This window comes from Sapajus apella, unplaced genomic scaffold (genome assembly GCF_009761245.1).
Source record: "Sapajus apella isolate SASKATOON/1434 unplaced genomic scaffold, GSC_monkey_1.0 scaffold5, whole genome shotgun sequence".
NCBI classification, from domain to species: Eukaryota; Metazoa; Chordata; class Mammalia; order Primates; family Cebidae; genus Sapajus; species Sapajus apella.
Window position 1 is genome coordinate 29,221,572 of NW_022436945.1, and position 17,770 is coordinate 29,239,341.

General features: G+C 41.5%; 1 protein-coding gene and 1 long non-coding RNA gene across 5 annotated transcripts in view; both read right to left on the reverse strand.

The window, feature by feature from the left end:
* PDS5A (PDS5 cohesin associated factor A) overlaps positions 1–17,770 on the reverse strand; it is a 157,705-nt gene that overhangs the window by 117,662 nt on the left and 22,273 nt on the right. The window lies entirely within an intron of this gene.
* LOC116548642 lies at positions 1,030–14,023 on the reverse strand. Its single transcript, XR_004267490.1, has 3 exons — positions 13,567–14,023; positions 10,300–10,302; positions 1,030–1,040 (listed from the first exon to the last, which is right to left on the reverse strand). It is a non-coding gene; the product is annotated as an uncharacterized LOC116548642 (long non-coding RNA).

The window sequence follows — 17,770 nt, forward strand, 5'->3', positions numbered from 1 at the left end:
ATAAATATAAAAAAATTTAATTGATGTTTGTGACAACCCAAGTTGGGAAAAACAAACAAAAAAATTTAACTGATGAAGGATTTAGTTAATGTAATCTAACATCAATTATTTTCTTTTATGCTTTGTGTTTTGTATGTTCTAAGAAATCTTCACCTAACCAAAAATTGCGAAGATTTTCTTCCATGTGTGGTTTTTTTTGTTTTTGAGATAAGAGTCTCACTCTGTTGCCCAGGCTGAAGTGTAATGGCACAATCTTGGCCCACTGCAACCTCCACCTCCCAGGTTCAAGTGATTCTCCTGCCTCAGACTACTGAGTAGCTGGGATTACAAGCATGCACCACCGCACCCAGCTAATTTTTATGTTTCTAGTAGAGATGGGGTTTTGCCATGTTGGCCAGGCTGGTCTCGAACTCCTAATCTCAAGTGATCCACCTGCCTTGGCCTCCCAAAGTGCTGGGATTACAGGTGTGAGCCACAACGCCTGGCCTTCTAATGTGTTCTTGTAAAAGTTTTATAGTTTTAGGTTTTTACTTAAACTATACTCATGTCTATATTCATTCTGAGTTAATTTCCGTGTGTACTGAAAGCTTTTGGGTCAAGGTGTTCAAGCCCCATTTCTAGAAAATGACTATTCTTTCTCTTTTTCTACAGAATTGGTTTGGCGTCTTTGGTGAAAAAAACTGGCTATAATATGTAGGCTTATTTCTGGACTCTGTTGTGTTCCTATTATCTATTTCCTTTTACCAATACCACATAGCTTTGATTATTGTAGCTTTATAAAAAGTTTTGAAATCAGACAGCATGTGAGTCAACCAATTCAATATAAAAGCATATAAAAATGAAAAAAAAACATATAAAAATGAAGATCTAAACAGACTTAAGAGAAACATACACTGGTGGTGGTATATAAAATAGTACAACCACTTCGGATAACTGTATGGCAGTTCTTCATAAAATCAAAGAGGCATTTAACATTTAAGTCAAAACTTTCATTCTTAAGAATTTACTGAAAACATTTCACACAAATACAAATAAGTGTTCTTAACAGCTTAATTCAGAATATCACAAAACTAGAAATAACCAACTGTCCTTCAAAAGGTATATGGATAAGCCATTGTGGTATAACCATACAAAAGAATTCTAATTAGCAATAAAAGGAACCTGACAGAAGCAAGACACAAATGGGAAGCAGGGGGGACTAAAAAGCAAAAGGAGGAAACTTATGAGGTGCAAAGTTCTTTGAACTAACTGCACCATGGACTACATAGTCAAGCCATGGTGACCCCTCTGACCCACACGTATACCTCCAGATGGCCTCCCAGAGTCAGAAAGTCTGAGGTAACAAGAAAACCACAAAAGGAGAATAGTTAGCTACTGCAGTGCCTGATTAGCCAACCTTGTGACATTCCACCATTGTGCCTGCCTCTGCTGATGAGTCACTGGACCCTGTGGCCTGATTAACAACAGTGCAACATTCTACCCTTGTTCCTGCCTCAACTGACAGGTCAACCTTGTGGCACTGGACCCTGTGACACCCCCCACCACTTGCAAAAAAAAAAAAAAAAAAAAAAAAACACGCCAGCCAGGTGCAGTGGCTCATGGCTGTAATCCCAGCACTTTGGGAGGCTGAGGTGGGCAGATCATGAGGTCAGGATATTGAGACCATCCTGGCCATGGTGAAACCCTGTCTCTACTAAAAATACAAAAAAATTAGCTGGGCATGTTAGCCCACGCCTATAGTCCCAGCTACTCAAGAGGCTGAGGCAGGGGAATTGCTTCAATCTGAGAGAGGTGGCAGTAAGCCGAAAACGCACCACTGCACTCCAGCCTGGCAAAAAGAGCAAGACTCCATCTCAAAAAAACAAAAAAAGGCCTAAAATATAAATTTCAATTGCCTACCCTCAACCTATAAAACCAGCTCCTAACCCACCACCCTCTGCTGACTCTTTTCAGACTGAGCCCACTCACACCCGAGTGAATAAACAGACTTGTTGCTCACACAAAGCCTGTTTAGGTAGTCTCTTCATTCAGATCGCGCTTATCATGAGAGTGATAGATATGTTCACAATCTTGAGGATGGTTTCAATGTTATGGATGTATGCACAAACTTGTCAGGCTGTTATTTCCTGACAGCAATTATTTGGCACCAAATAGGTGTACTACACTTCAATTCAGTTCTGACACTAACCACCTTAGCATAGAACTCCACAAGTCAAAAGGCAAAGTTCTTTGCGCAAGACTGCCTCCACTTCAGATGCCAGCCCCAAGTGTTAGGGACCACTTACATTTCTAACAGACCAGCGCGATAAATCTCGGGTTTCCTCTAGCCCCCTTAGGTTTAAACATTTGCTATAAGAACTCACAGAACTCAATAAAAGCACTGTATTTTTATTTACTTATCTGAAACACAGTTTCACTCTGTCGCCCAAGCTGTAGTGCAGTGGCGCCATCTTAGCTCACTTCAACCTCCGCCTCCTGGGTTCAAGTGATTCTCGTGCCTCAGCCTACCCTAGTAGCTGGATTACAGACACATACCACCACAACTAGCTAATTTTTTGTATTTTTAGTAGAGACGGGGTTACGTCATGTTGGCCAGGCTGGTCTCAAACTCCTGACCTCAGGTGATCCACCTGCCTTGGCCTCCCAAAGTGCTAGGATTACAGGTGTGAGCCACTGCACCCAACCTGAAAGCACTATATTTGCTGTTACAGTTTTATTATAAAGGAAATACTTAAGCCTAAACAGGATTATATTATAAAAGAAATTCTCAAGCCTAAACAGGATTGAGCCTGCTTTAGTACTTGGATGGTAGACCACTGGAGAATAGCAGGTGCTGTGAGCTAGAAGGAAAAAGAAAAGAAAAAAAAAAACAAACCGGAAAATAGCAAGGTAGAAGAGAAGTATGTAATTCAAAAACAGTGAAATTTAAGAGACACATAAGTCAAAGACTTGGGGGAAAAGAGGGGTATGTGGACGGGATGGGGACACAGAGCTTCATGCCCTCTTCTCGTGAAATCTGGACATATCATCCTCCTGGAATATCACTGTGTTCAGCAACCAGTAACCTCCCCTGAGCTTTAGTGCTCACAGGTTTCGCTGGGCTTTATTACACAGGCATGACTGATAAAATCAAGACTGAACTCAATCTCTAGCCTCACTCTCCTCCTGGGAGAAAGTTCCAATCCTCTAATTTAAGCGCTTGGCCTTTCTGGTGACCAGTACCATCCTGAAGCTATTTAGCACCAGTGCTGGGAGCTACCTCATAAGCATAACAAAGACACTCTCAATTGGGAGATTCCAAGGGTTTTTGAAGCTCTGTGCCAGGAATCAAAGCAAAGACCATATGGATTATTGTATCATGTCATATAAATATGCCCAAATTATTGTACAGTATTTCAATTACTCCTCAATACAACTATTAAAATTTTTTTTTCCAATTTTATTTTTTGAGACAGGGTCTCACTCTGTCACCCAGGTTGGACTTACAGTGATGTGATCAAGACTTAAATAGCCTCAACCTCCCAGGCTCAAGTGATCCTCAAAACCTCAGCCTCCCAAGTAGCTGGGACTACAGGCATATGTCACCATGCACAGCTAATTTTTATTTAATATTATTGGTAGAGATGGGGTCTTGTTATGTTGTCCAGGCTGGTCTCCAACTCTTGGCCTCAGGTGACTTTCCCACCTCATCTTCCCAAAGTGGTGTGATTACAGGCGTGAGCCACTGCATCCAGCCAAATGAACTTTTTATAAGCCCAAAATAGCAAATAAGAACTCTACTTTTTTTTTTGCAGTCTTTTAAAATTTTATATGCATATATCTTAGGGCTGCAGACTTACTTTCCTAATTTTGTTTCCCATGGCTTATTTTTGAGCACACAATGACAATCAATTATTATATTTATACATCACCTTTTTTTACTTTTCCAAGCTCTTTTACAGCTAGCTCTTGGCATTACCCTCTCCCAGGCCTGTGAGGTAACTGAGATACGCAGCATTATCTTTTATACCAGAGACCTGAGGCAGACGTTTGCCGGAATGCCTGTCAGTTTCACTGGGGAGAAACTCAAAACTGGCAGTTCCCGAGTACCTTCCACAGGCCCGGCCCAGCCTAGGCCCTGGGTGACCACACCACAGCAAGCCGGCCCCCCTCCTTCAGCCTTGTGGATAAGGGAGAGCTGGCCATTTTCATCCCGGCCTCCTTTTGCTGTTTGGATGTTTCTGCAGGTCTCTTCATTAAAGTTGTGTTTCTTCCACCTTGGCCTTTTAACACTTCTGGGAAGCCTACTATGTTTGCTGCAGACCCTCAGCGGCAGAAGGGGAGGCGAGAAGTCGTGGTTGCCGAGGAAAGCGGGCTGTGGCAGAGTGGGGCGTACCACGCCCCATGGGGATGTGCTCTCAGAGGGGTCTGGCTCCGGAGGGGGCTTCGGGTAGGTCGGGTTGAGGAGGGAACTGGGCCTCCCCAGTGCCCCCACGCCGGCCCCTCACTTTTTAATTGAAATGTAAATTGGTACAATGGCTTTGGTGCTTTCAGTGAAGCAGAAGGTATGCATGCCCAATGATTCAACAATTTCACCTATGTTGATGGCCTAAAGCAACTAGAGTAAGAATACACAATGTTAAGCGTTGCCTAAAGCTACCTCCTTGCATAAATTCAGCCTAAAGGATTCTTCATACATAGTGAGCAGTACCTAACCAGACTGTAAAGAGACTGTAACCTACTCTCCTACCAATCACATAGAATTGTGGCCAACTGTTCACACTGTGATCAAATAAGGCAAACACTGAGCTATTTCTGTACCTCACTTTCATTTTCTGTATATCACTTTCCTTTTCCTGTCCATAAATGTCATCCGATCACTTGGCAGCTCTGGAATTGTTCTGTACCACTAGAGTTTGGAGGGGGCTGCCCAATTTGTGAATTATTCTTTGCTTGATTAAATTATGTTAAATTTAATATGTCTGAAGTTCTTCTGTTAACAATAGCACTGTTGTTTGTAAAAGCCAAAAAACTACTAGTGAAAAATTTCAACAGAAGACTGAAAAAACTGTAAAATAAGATACTATATAGCAATAAAGATAAGCAATAACATGGATATGAAGCTCAAAATAACACTGAAGACACAGTAACACAAGGAACCATATAGTGTGAGTCTAGCCACATAGTATTGAAAAAGTAAAACTAGAAAAAAGCCAGTCATGCTGGCCAATGCCTGTAGTCCCAGCTACATGGGAAGCTGAGACAGCAAGAGGATGGCTTGAGCCCAGGAGATCAAGGCTATGGTTGAGCTATTTGTACATTGTACAGTGGCTCATGCCTGTAATCACAACACTTTGGGAGGTCAAGACGGGAAAATCGTTTGAGCCCAAGTATTGGAGACAAATCTGGGCAACATAATAAGACACCATCTCTACCAATAATAATAAATAAAAATTAGCTGAGCATGGTGGCACGTGCCTGTAGTCCCAGCTACCCAGGAGAATGAGGCGGGAAAATCACTTGAACCTGGGAAGTCGAGGCTGTAGTGAGCTCTGTATACGGTTCCTTGTGTTACTGTGTCTTCAGTGTTATTTTGAGCTTCACACCACTGCAGTCCAGCCTGGGCAATAGAGTGAGATACTTTCTCAAAAAATAAAATTAAAAAAAAAATTTTAATAGCTTTATTGGGGCCGGCCATGGTGGCTCATGCCTATAATCCCAGCACTATGGGAGGCCAAGAAAGGTGGATGACTTGAGCTCAGGAGTTCGAGACTAGCCTGGCCAACATGCTGAAACCTCTTTTCTACTAAAAATACAAAAATTAGTCGGATGCGGTGGCACATGCTTGTAGAAATCCCAGCCACTTGGGAGGCTGAAGCAGGAGAATTGCTTGAACCCAGAGGGAGCAGAGGTTACAATGAGCTGAGATTGCACCATTGCACTCCAGCCTGGACGACAGGGTAAGACTCCATCTCAAAAAAAAAAAAAAGAAGTGTTATTAAAGTATAACTGAACTACTGTACAGTAATTTGGATATATTTAAATTGAGATGTGGCTGTACCAGCACACTCTGGCCTGGGCAACAGAGACTCTGTCTAAATGAAGTAAAAAATAAATAAAACCAGAAATAATGAAACTGGCTGGGAATGGTGTCTCATGCCTGTAATCCCAGCACTTGGGGAGGCTGAGGCAGGAGGATTACTTGAAGTCAGGAGTTTGAGATGAGCCTGGCTGACATGGCAAAACCCTGTCTCTACTAAAAATACAAAATTAGCCAGGCATGGTGGTGGATGCCTATAATCTCAGCTACTTGGGAGGCTGAAATGGAAGAATCTCTTGAACCTGGGAGGTGGAGGCTGCAGTGAGTCAAGACTGCACCACTGTACTCCAGCCTGGGCGACAGAGCAGGACTCTGTCTGGTAAAAAAACGAACCTATTATTTTTAGAGATACGTAGTAAAAATATAAAAAAACCAAGGAGACTGCATTAACATGGTAACAGAGGAATTATGTATGATGGACGAAGCTTATGATTGAGGGCAACATACAATTTCTGAGGATGCTGATGATATTGTTTCTTTATTCATATATTCACTTTGTGGTTACTTATTAAACTGCACTTGTTTTATGCACCTTTTATGTTACATTTTAGATACACAAATATGTATATGTATTTAGTAAAATAGTTAATGATTATTAATATAATAACAGTTAATGATAGTTTCTTTTGGTGTGATAATCATGATGTAATTTTTCTTAATCCTAACTTTTAGAAATTGTCTGAAATAATAATGAAATCTAAGATTTGCTTCAAGAGTTTACTATTCTACTTCCTTTACTTTTCAAGTAAATTGTTTCATGATTTAAAAAAAAAAGTAGAAAAGTTTAAGAAATAAAATATTATATATAAGAATCTCAGGTTCTCTTTAAAGCAGTTAATCTAATCACCTTTTAGATAATGTAGGGGCTTCAGAAATGTGAATTCCTTCACATAAAAATAAAGAAGGGAAAGAGGAGGAACAGAAGAGAAAGAGATGAAGAAACAGACCTACAGATTTTTATTTTTTTTTAGACAGTGTCTTGCTTTGTCACCCAGGCTGCATTGTAGAGGTGCGAAGAGGGCTCACTGTAGCCTCCACCTCCAGGGCTCAAGCGATCCCCCCACCTCAGCCTCCTGGGCAGCTGAGGCTACAGGGAAGTGCCACTATGGTTGGCTAATTTTAGGGATTTTTTGTTTGTTTGTGTTTTTGTAGAGAGGGTTTCATCATGTTGCCCAAGCTGTCTCAAACTCCTGGGCTCAAGCAATCTGCCTGTCTTGGCCTTCCAAAGTTCTGGAATTACAAGTGTGAGCCACTATGCTCAGCCTAGAGATATTAACTGAAGAAACACAATGAGTTAATGGTAGGTCTGGAACCGAAACAAAACCCGAATCTTAGGATTGCCAATCTAATACTTGCAAGGACACCATTTTAACTCTAATGTTGTAAAAGCACTCTATTTCTCTTCTTAGTTTTACTTTTCTCCATTTTTCTTATATTTTATTTCCTTATTCTGTCTTTACTGTGCTGGACTTTTAAGTTCTATGAAAGCAACAGATTTAAAATATATTTATTTGTGTAGTCCTAGAATCCACAGAAAACATGTCTCATACAAAGTACTCAGTATTTCTTGAATTATTAATGAAATTATTATCCCAGAAAATTTTACATGTATATCAATCTTTCAACAACAAAAATCCACCTGTCAGGTGTGAAGACAATGTTGAGTTCTGAATTAAACAGTCTAATTTTTGCATTAAAATGGCAGTTTACAAGGTCACGAGAAAAAAAAGAAAAAAAAATGGCAGTTTACTCATTAAGCATATACACTGAGAATGAACAACCTATTTGCCAATATGTGCTTCTTTGCAGCTTCCTTTCCTATTTTGTATCATTATTTGTAGCACAGTCCTTTTATTTATTGAATACACATTTAAGGTGAAACTAAGCCAGGTGGTGTAGGAGCACAGTTAATGCATAAAGTCACTAGAATTAAAAGTCTATCTAAAACACATAAACTAATTTTGGAGTTCAGCACATTAGAGCAACTTTGGGCCTAAAGTTCAAAATTTAAGTGGCTTACTGATCAAGTTTATCACATCATTATTACACCTTTTCATTATACCTAGTTGTAAATTGCTTTTAAGAAAATCTCACCGGCAGGAGCTCTGGCTCATGCCTGTAATTCCAGCACTTTGGGAGGCTGAAGAGGGAGGAGCTCTTGAGGCCAAGAGTTCAAGTTCAAGGCTGCAGTGAACTATGATTGCATCACTACTGCTCCAGCCTGAGCCACAGAGCAAGACCTCAGCTCAGCAACAACAACAAAAGTGAGCTAGCTTAATACTGAATAAAGTTGGTAACATTTAGATTCCATTACCAAAATGACGAGTTTAGGCCCTTATTGCATTATACCCAACTTGGGTCTCTTTAGATTTTAAAACCAACAGTGCTCCTAAATTAATCTATTTTAATGTCATCCCAACTCAGTGATTTCCTATTGCCTAATTCCTTATGACATTTTAAACATCATAATCAATTTTATAATTGTTTTCCTTTTCCACACGTATACTTATACATATGTATACATTTACATGTAATCATAAAACATTATGTAATCTCAACTCTCCACTCTAGTCAAATTGGGTTAATTCATTATCTTGCAAAAATATCTTGAGCCTTTACATCTTTGCACAGAAAAAAAAAAGCTCATAGAGTTTGACACTTTTTAAAATATGTGAACGTCCTAGAATTGCTTCTGCTCATTACATGCCCACCCCACCCAAACATATACTCTTACTAAATTCTTACCCTTAATGTTTTTGCCCAAATTCCATTTTTTCATGAGATGGGGTCTCAGCCATGTAGACTAGAGTGTAGTGACATTAATCAAAGGTCACCCACAGCCTTAAGCTCCTAGGCTCAGGTGATCCTCCTACCTCAGCCTCCCACGTAGCTGGGACTAAAGTCGAGCACCACCACACTCAGCTAATTTTTGTATTTTTTGTAGAGACAGGTTTTGCCATGTTGCTCAGACTAGCCTTGGACTCCTGGGCTCAAGATATCCGCCTGCCAAGGCCTCCCGATGTGCTAGGACTACAGGTGTGAGTCACTATGCCCAGCCAACTTCCTCTTCTGAAGGGATCACTGACTCTTTTGCACTGGAAACACTGTACCAATTATGAAGCAATTATTTTACAGCATCTAATGCTATGTTCATTAGTATAAAAATCAGGTCTTCTCAAGAAGACACTAATCCCAGCACTTTGGGAGGCATAAGTGGGAGGATCGTTTGAGGCCAGGAATTCAAGGCTGCAGTGAACTCCAAAAGGATCTCCTAAAGGATGCGGGCTGTCTTTTACATATTCCACATCTGCCTTATATACTAAGATGTATGTACATGATATTTTCTGAAGGAATAAAATGTATTAGTATATTTTTTACATGTTCTAGATTTCAGTAATTGACCAAGTCTGAAAACAGAAATGCCTTCAAAATTTGCATTTGGCAAAAGTTATGCAACCACACACACACACACACACACACACACACACACACACACACACGCACGCACGCACTCCAGCCTTGGGGACAGAATGAGACTCTATCTCAAAAAAAAATAAAAGAGATTCATTCTATCAGACCTAAACCATTTAACAAGCACATACTACAAAATACACTGTTAATCATTATGGAAGGTTTTTACCTTCTTTCTTTTTCTTTCTTTCTTTTTATGGACAGTTTTTAATTTAGGTAAAAATGGTTTACTCCATTTAGTTCCACCTTCAAGATAGACAGAGTGAGACTCCTTCTCAAAAAATAAAGAAAAAAGAAAAAAAAGAGAAATCCATTCTATCAGACCTAAGTCATTTAACAAGCACATACTACAAAATATGCTATTAATCATTATGGAAGATAATTTAGGTAAAAATGGTTTATTTCTACTTTCATGATAACCCACAAATAGGATTCTAAAAATTACCTGGATATTGACTGTAACAAAACAGTCATCATAGAAGTTATTTTTAGCCTCAAGGGGAATTCATAAGGTCCTAAAACATTATGAGTAGCCTTGCAGTCTGAGAGTCTGATACTTGCATGACGGGTTCAAAGGCTTTGAGACTTCGGCTTTAACATAATCTCAGATGCTCTCTAATCTTCAGGTATTTGTGAGGCAGAAGAACAAAATGAATGAAGACGATACAACACAAGCCAATCATTCTACAGTTTGACCCTCATATAATAAATTCTCAATTTTTTTATTTTTTACATTTTCTTTACAACACAAACTGTTTCCATGTATTATTTTATTTTCTTTACAAATTCTCAATTCTTACTGGGCACGTTGGCTCACACCTGTAATCCCAGCACTTTGGGAGACCAAGGTGGGCAGGTAATGAGGTCAGGAGATCGAGACCATCCTGGCTAACACTGTGAAACTCCATCTCTACTAAAAATACAAAAAGTTAGCCGGGCACAGTGGCACGCACCTGTAGTCCCAGCTACTTGGGAGGCTGAGGCAGGAGAATCACTTGAACCCAGGAGGCAGAGGTTGCAGTGAGCTGAGATCGAGTCACTGTACTCCAGCCTGAGCGACGGAACAAGACTCTTGTCTCAAAACACACACACACACGCTCAATTCTTAAAGCCTATTTTTTAATAGGAATTACCTGTAATAGTACTAATAGATAACATGTATTGAGTTCCTGCTATGTGTCAGGCACATTTCAAATAATTTAAATATATCATTAACATACGTAATACAATGATACCTGTGGGAAGCACTATTATTAATACCCCCGTTTAACAGATGGGGAAACAGAGGCTAAGTAAGTTGTCCAAGAGCATAAAAATTTAAATGTTTTATGTAGTATAGTAAGAGGAATGCTTACCCAAATGACTACTGAAATACATACATTACACTATAAAAACTGTACTGTATTAGTTATAGCTACTGATTATGTTCCCAGGCAAATTCAAAAAGCCTACTTTCTCACAATTTAGTTAGATGAAGACTACAGTAGAAAATTTAGATGGGAGCATCTAGCAATTTAATAGATCTCTTAATTCATTAAACTTCCAAGTACTCTAGCTTTCCTTTTCTTTAATAATGATAAATCATTTGCCTTAAGCTTAAAATGATCAAACTTTATTTAAGGTCTTTTTGCTCAAAAATGAAATAAAACAGTTTTTCTAAGGTTAAATGAATTAAGAGTTGAAAGAAAAATAGGAGGCCAGGTGCAGTGGCTCACGCCTGTAATCCCAGCACTTCGGGAGGCCGTGGACAGTGAATCACCTGAGGTCAGAAGTTTGAGACCAGCCTGGCTAACAAGGCAAAACACCATCTCCACTAAAAATATAAAATCAGCGAGGCGTGGTGGCAGGCGCCTATAATCCCATATATTCAGGAGTTTGAGGCAGGAGAATTGCTTGAACCCTGGAGGCAGAGGATACAGTGAGCCGAGATTGCATCACTGCACTGCAGCCTGGGGGACACAGCAAGACTCCGGCACGTAAGAAAGAAAGAAAAAAAAAGAAAAGGAAAAGTGAGATTCAAGCAGGCAAGTGTACATATGTGGGAAAAAGACAGATGGAATTAATTATGGCAGGAGCTGTGAGAGTTAACGGAAAATCAACAGTAAGTATAGGAAAATTCCCCTAAAGGCATGATGAAAAGGGGGTGGTGGAAAAAAGTAGACAGTGGCAGGGAAGCAGAAGTGAGCAGCGTCTTCCTATATCAGTTGCTAAAAATACTACCACCCAGGAGAACTTGATGGCAGCTAGAGAAAGGGAAACAAAAAGCTGGTTCTTTGAAAACATCAACAAAACTGACCAAGAAAAAAAAGACTAAATTACTAGATTCAGAATGAAAATAGACATGTTACTAATTACATTACAGAAATAAAACCGATTAGCTGGGCAGGGTGGCTCATGCCTGTAATCCCAGCACTTTGGGAGGCCAAGACAAGCAGATTAGTTGAGGTCAGGAGTTCGAGACCAGCCTGGCCAATATGGTGAAAACCCATCTCTACAAAAAATACAAAAATTGGCCAGGTGTGGTGGCAGACACCTGTAGTCCCAGCTACTTGGGAGGCTGAGGCAGGAAAATCACTTCAACCCAGGAGGTGGAGGTTGTCATGTGCTAAGATCACACCATTGCACTCCAGCCTGGACTTCGTAGCAAGAATGTGTCTTGAAAAAAATATAAATAAATAAATAGGCCGGGCGCGGTGGCTCACGCTTGTAATCCCAGCACTTTGGGAGGCCGAGGCAGGTGGATCACGAGGTCAAGAGATCGAGACCATCCTGGTCAACATGGTGAAACCCCGTCTCTACTAAAAATACAAAAAATTAGCTGGGCATGGTGGTGCGTGCCTGTAGTCCCGGCTACTCAGGAGGCTGAGGCAGGAGAATTGCCTGAACCCAGGAGGCGGAGGTTGCGGTGAGCCGAGATCGCGCCATTGCACTCCAGCCTGGGTAACGAGAGTGAAACTCGGTCTCAAATAAATAAATAAATAAATAAATAAAACCAATTATAAAGGACTACTATAGGCTGGATATGGTGGCTCACATCTGTAATGCCAGCACTGTGAGGGCATGAGGCGAGGGAAACTACTTAAAGCCCAGAAGTTCGAGACCATCCTGGGAAACATAGGAAGACCCTGTATCTATTGTTTAAAAAAAAAAAAAAAAAAGCCAGGCATGGTAGCTCATGCCTGTAATCTCAATACTTTGGGAGGCTGAGGCAGGTGGATCACAAAGTTCAAGATCAGCCTGGCCAAGGTGGTGAAACCCCATCTCTACTAAAAATACAAAAATTAGCCGGGCACGGTGGCAAGTGCCTGTAATCCCGGCTACTCGGGAAGCTGAGGCAGAAGAATTGCTTGAACCTGGGCGGCAGAGGTTGCAAGTGAGCCGAGATGGTGCCAATGCACTCCAACCTGGGTGATAGAGTGAGACTACATCTCAAAAAAAAAATAATAATAATTAAAATATATTTTTTTAAAAAATCATATTTCTATATACTTAGAATGAATAATCTGACAAAGAAATTAAGAAAACATGGCCAGGCATGGTGGTTCACAGCTGTAATCCCAGCACTTTGGGAGGCTGATGCTGGCAGATCACTTGAGGTCAAGAGCTTGCTCGAGACCAGCCTGACCAACATTGTGAAACCAAGCCTCTACTAAAAATACAAAAAATTAGCCGGGCGTGGTGGTGCATGCCTGTATTCCCAGGTACTAGTGAGGCTAGTGAGCTAGTGAGCAGGAGATCACTTGAACCTGGGTGGAGGGTGCAATGAGCTGAGATCATGCCACTCCACTCCAGTCTGGGTGATAGAGAGAGACTATCTGAATGGAAAGAGAGAGAGACGAAACATGAATGAGGTGGAAAAAGAGAGAGGGGGGACACACGAATGAGGAGTAAACTTGCTTTATAACAGAAGTGTCCAATGCTTTGGCTTCCCTGGGCAACAATGGAAGAACTGTCTTGGGCCACACATAAAATACGCTAACACTAATGATAGCTGATAAGCTTAAAAAAAAAATCACATAGTAGTCTCATAACGTTTTTAAAAAGTTTATGAATGTGTGTTGGGCCACATTTAAAGCCATCCTCGGCCACATGGGGCCCATGGGCTGTGAGGTGGACAGGACTGCTTTATAAGAACCCACTTTTTGGGTAACGAATCTAAGAACTCACTCTCACAAGACAGCATTATCTATTCATGAAGGACTGGCCCCATGACAGAACATCTTCCAGTAGGCCCCAATTCCCAACACTGCTGCAATGAACACCAAACTTTAGCATGAGTTTTGGTGAGCAAACCATATCCAAAATCGTGACAATGTCTGCACAATAATTTGCATGTAAGCCGGGAATGGTGGCTCATTCCTATGATCCTAGCGCTGTGGAAAGACAAAGAGGGAGGATATCTTGAGGCCAGGAATGCAAGACTAGCCTGGGCAACGTTTCGAGAACTTCGTCTCTACTAAATTTAGATTAAAAAATTAGCTGGTTATGGTGGCATGTACCAGTAGTCTCAGCTACTGGTACTGGAAAGACTGAGGCAGGAGAATTCCCTAAGCCTAGGTGGTGGAGGCTGCACTGAGCTGATAGTACCACTGTACTCCAGCCTGGGCAACAGAGCAAGACACCCTATCTTAAAAAAAAGAAAGAAAGAAAAAAGAAATTTGCAAAGGAATGTTTATAGCAGCATTATTCACAATAGCCAAAAGGTAAAAAAATCAACCCAATTTTTTTTTTCTAAGATGGAGTCTCGCTCCATTGCCCAGGCTGGAGTGCAGTGGTGCCATCTCACCTCCCTGCAACCTCTGCCTCCCAGCTTCAAGCGATTCTCCTGCCTCAGTCTCCTGAGTAGCTGAGATTATAGGCACATGCCACCTTGCCCAGCTAATTTTTGTAGTTAGTAGAGATGGGGTTTTACCATGTTGGCCAGGCTGGTCTCAAATTCTTGACCTCAGGTAATCTGGCTACCTCAGCCTCTTGCTGGAATTAAGAGTTGTGAGCCACTGTGCCTGGACAAACCCCAATTTTTATCAACTAAAAAATGGATAAACAAAATTTGGTACACCTATACACTAGAGTATTACCTGGCCATAAAAAGTAATGAAGGCCAGGTGTGGTGGCTCACACCTATAATCACAGCACTTTGGGAGGCTAAGGCCAAAGGATCACTTGAGCCTAGGATTTTGAGACCAGCCTAGGCAACATGGTGAAACCCTGTCTCTACAAAAAAAAAAATAGAAAATAGCCAGCCAATAGAAAATGGCACATGTCTGTAGTCCCAGCTACTCAGGAAGCTGAGATGGGAAGATTGCTTGAACCTGGGAGGTCAAGGCTTCAGTGAACCCAGAACAGGCCACTACACTTTAGTGTGGGCAAAAGAGAATCTATCTCAAAAAAAAAAAAGAAGTACTGATGGTTTAAATGGGCGAAATGTTATGCTAAGTGAAATAAGCCAGCCATGAGAGACCACTTGCTTATGGTTCCATTTATATGAAATGTCCAGATCGGGGAAATGTACGTAGACAAAAAGTATTAGTGATTTCTTAGGACTGTGGAGAGGAATATGAGGGTAATAGCTAATGGACACAGGGATTTCATTTTGATGATAACTGTTCTAAAACTATGAGCTGGTCACAGTGGCTCACACCTAAAATCCCAGCCCTTTGGGATTCTGGGGCAGGTGGATGGATCATTTGAGCCCAGGAGTTCAAAACTGGCCTGGGCAACATGGTGACCCCATGTCTACAAAAAATAAAATTTAACAACTAGCTCAGCATGGTGGTGCACACCTGTAGTCCCAGCTACTTGGGAGGCTGAGGTGGGAGGGTCACTTGAACTTGTGGGGGTTGAGGCTGCAGTGCATTGCACCACTGCACTCCAGCCTGGCAACAGAACAAGACCCTGTCACAAAACAAAACAAAACAAAACAAACAACACAACACAACACAACCAAACCAAACCAAACCACGTCACTGCACTCCAGCCTGGGTGACAGAGCAAGATTCCCTCTCAAAAAAAGGGCCCAGGGAATTATTAAACAGTATTATAAGACCACAAAATTAATGCCTATGGAAAAAATAATAAACATTATCTTGTAGTATATGCAGAATATAACCCTTAACTGTGAATGGGGGAAGGCGAGACAAAATACAGGCACACCTCGTTTTACTGCAATTCAGTTTTTTGTTTTTTGCTTCTTTTTTTTTTTCTTTAAAAACAAACTGAAGGTTTGTGGCAACCCTATATTGAACAAGTAAGTCTACTGGTGTCATTTTTCCAACACCGCCATCTTCACTTCATGTCTGTGTGTCACATTTTGCGATTCTCAGAAAATTTCAAACTTTTACATTATTCTTCTGCTATGGTGATCTGTCATTAGTGATATTTGATAAGACTATTTTAATTGTCTGGAGGCATCACAAACTATACCTGCATAAAACCGTAAATTTAATCAATAAATGCTGTGTGTGTTCTGACTGTTCAACCAACTGGCTATTCCTTAACACTCTTCTTGGGCCTCCAAATTCCCTAAGCTATAACAATACTGAAAATTGGCCAATTAATAAGCCTACAATGTCCTCTAAGTGTTCAAGTGAAAGAAAGAGTCACACATCTCTCACTTTAAATCACAAATCAGAAATGGCCGAGTGAGGTGGCTCATGCTTTTATAATACAAGCATTTTGGGAGGCAAAGGTGTGTAGATCCCTTGAGGTCAGGTGTTCCAGACCAGCCTGGCCAACAAAGCAAAACCCGATCTCTACTAAAAACACACAGAATTAGCCAGGCACTGCAGCATACGGCTGTAATCCCACCTACTCATGAGGCTGAGGTAGGAAAATCACTTGAACCCAGGAGGTGGAGGCTGCAGTAAGCCAACAGCACACCACTGCACTCTAGCCTGGGTGACAGAGCAAGACTCTATCTCAAAAAAACAAGTCAGAAATTATTATTAAAATGGCCAGGCACAGAGGCTCTGCCTGTAATTCCAACACTTTGGGATGCCGAGGCAGCTGGATCACCTGAGGTCAGGAAATCGAGACCAGCCTGGGCGACATGGTGAAACCCCATCTCCGTTAAAAATACAAAAATTTGCTGGGCATGGTGGCATGCGCCTGCAATCCCAGCTACTTGGAGGCTAAGACGGGAGAATGCAGTGAGCTGAGATCATGCCACTGGACTTCCAGCCTGGGTGACAGTTAAGAATCTCTTTTAAAAAAAAAAAAAAAAAAAAAAGGCTAAGCGCGGTGGCTCACGCCTGTAATCCCAACACCTTGGGAGGCTGAGGCAGGCGGATCACGAGGTCAAGAGATCGAGACCATCCTGGCCAACATGGCGAAACCCCGTCTCTACCAAAAATACAAAAAAATTAGCCAGGCATGGTAGCACGTGCCTGAGGCAGGAGAACTGCTTAAGCCCGGGAGGCGGAGAATGCAGTAAGCCAAGGTCGCGCCACTGCACTCCAGCCTGGCGCCTGGTGACGGAGTGAGACTCTGTCTCAAAAAAAAAAAAAAAAAGTGCTACTCTAGAAACACACAAATGGTAACAAAGAAAGAGCCTGACTGCTGATATGGAAGAGGTTTTAGTGGTCTGGATACAAGATCAAACCAGCCACCATATTCCCTAAAAACAAAGCCTACCAGAGCAAGGCCTTAACTCTCTTCACCTCTATAAAAGCTGAGAGAGGTAAGGAAGCTGCAAAAGAAAAATTGGAAGGTCAGCCTGGGCAACATAGAGAAACCTCATCTCTATAAAAAAAATACAAAAATTAGCCAGGTGTGGTGGCACACACCTGTAGTTCCAGCTACTTGGGACACTGAGGTGGGATAATCACCCGAGCCTGGGAGGTCAGGGCTGGCTATAGTGAGCTATGATTACATCACTACACTCCAGCCTGAGCGACAAAATGAGACACTGCCTCCAAAAAAAAAAAAAAAAAAGGAAAAAAGAAAAGTTGGAAGCTAGCAGACCAGTTATGAGGCTGGTTGGTTTGTTCGTTTGTTTTTGAGACAGAGTTTCACTCTTCACTCTTGTTGCCCAGGCTGGAGTGCAGTGGCACGATCTCAGCTCACCACAACCTCCGCCTCCCAGGTTCAAGCAATTCTCCTGCCTCAGCCTCCCGAGTAGCTGGGATTACAGGCATGTGCCACCACGCCCTGCTAATTTTGTATTTTCTGTAGGGACAGGGTTTCTCCATGTTGGTCAGGCTGGTCTTAAACTCCCAACCT